At 36.3% G+C, this 1950-nt stretch overlaps 1 protein-coding gene across 1 annotated transcript in view; it reads right to left on the bottom strand.

The window, feature by feature from the left end:
* The window catches only part of ATP11B (ATPase phospholipid transporting 11B (putative)), a 122190-nt gene that overhangs the window by 17318 nt on the left and 102922 nt on the right, over window positions 1–1950 (bottom strand). The window lies entirely within an intron of this gene.

The following is a 1950-nucleotide window of genomic DNA, read 5'->3' as shown; positions in this document are numbered from 1 at the left end:
GATAATCTATATTTACTTCTATAAAGAACTGAGTTTTAAAAATGATGCAATTCATATATTTTGGTGAAATACAACTGAATGTATGCCCAGAGGGGAAGACAAATTAATTTCCATAAAGATAATGGATGATGTATAAAAAGAGAATGATTTTACTATAAACATTTATCTCTAAAGATTAGAAATAGTAAGACAGGCAAACCTTTTTTTTGGACAGAGTCTCACTTTGTCACTCCTGGTACAGTTCCGTGGCATGTCATAGCTCACAGCAACCTCCAAATCTTGGGCTTAAGTGATTCTCTTGCCTCAGCCTACTAAGAAGCTGAGACTATAGGCATCCGCCACAATGCCCAGCTATTTTTAGAGACGAGGTCTCAATCTGGCTCAGGCTGGTCTAGAACCTGTGAGCTCAGGCAATCTATACACCTCAGCTTCCCAAGTACTGGGACTACAGGTGTGACCCACTGTGCCTGGCCAGGCAAACCTTTCTGATTTATATTTAAGTAATATATTGCACAGTGGGAAAGTCTGTCTGTACTGACAGAAATACATGCATAGGCAGACAAAGTAATCAGATTTGCAAGATTTTTTAGCCCCATTTAGGGATCACTATCACAGAGCAACATTTTCTTTCTTTCTTTTTCTTGAGACAGAGTCTCACTGTGTTGCCCTGGGTAGAGTGTCATGCTATCACAGCTCACAGCAACCTCAAGCTCTTGGGCAGCTGGGACTATAGGCACTCGGCACAATGCCTGGCTACTTTTTGGTTGCAGTTGTGCTATGGGTGCCAAGCCACAAAGCAGCATTTTCATCCTCATTTTACTTATAACTTTTTTTTTTTTACTGAAGACCACCTGTATACAGGCCCAATTTCAGGTGCTTCACACTTACCAACTCTAACAACCCTGTAAGGTAGTAATTATTATTCTGATTTTACAGAGGAGGAAACTGAGGCTTAGCAAAGTGACCTGATCAAGTACATGTATCATCAAGAAATCTCTATGAAAAGACTTCAGTAAGTTTGCCAATTCTCTGTGTACGACAGAATTTCTAAGGATAAATATAAATAAATTTGCTTAAAGGCTTAGCAAAGTGACCTGATCAAGCACATATATATCAAGAAATCTCTATGAAAAGAGTTCAATACTGTATAAACAGTTAAAACGATATTTGAATTCAGGTTTGTCAGCCTTCACAGGACTGCACCGTTTCAAATACTGTTAAAATGTGTATTGGCTAGGATTATCTTACCAAAGCAAATAAATGGTAGAGAAATGTTGATATGACCTTGAAATTGAAACCAATCCACTGTTCAGGGAGTCTAACTCAAATCTCTAAATATTTAGGGAATACATTTTCTACTTTTAGAATAAATACACAATTTCTAAAATTTAAACAAACTTTGTTTGGCATGTTGCAAACATGTTGAGAAAAATCTCAAGCTAAGCAGAACTACACGATTAATAAACTCAGGGTTTATCAGGGTATAAGAGGTTGATTAGAATACATTCTTCAGAGTACATACCCAATCCCACGGTACAGGTACAAGGACAGAGTGAGATAGATTTCAGCTCACGTACTACTCAAATACACCGGAAAGGCTCATTCAACTAAACAGCTGCCAATTCTTGAGTGTCTACTATATGTCTGAAAATTCTTTCATTTAATCTTTACTATAAAAGTAGTGAAAGAGACATTTCTGGCACAATTTTACCAATAAGGAAACTAAAACTCTATCAAATGGTAGAGCTGAGATTTGAACTGAAATCTATCAGGCCCCAAAGACAACAATCTCAAGCACTATGTAATCTATTGCCAGTATCTGCTGTAGTTAATATTTATTACTAAACGTTTAGTGAAGACATTATTTTATGAAATTCCATTCTGTAAAAATTAATTAGGTTAAAAATGTATTTCACACTCTTTTGTTGAAAACAATATAACCTTAAAAAA

This window comes from Otolemur garnettii, unplaced genomic scaffold, assembly GCF_000181295.1.
Source record: "Otolemur garnettii isolate 467f Iridium unplaced genomic scaffold, OtoGar3 scaffold00166, whole genome shotgun sequence".
Lineage (NCBI taxonomy): Eukaryota > Metazoa > Chordata > Mammalia > Primates > Galagidae > Otolemur > Otolemur garnettii.
Note: the sequence above shows the minus strand (reverse complement) of the source record. Positions and strands in the feature narration are given on the sequence as shown.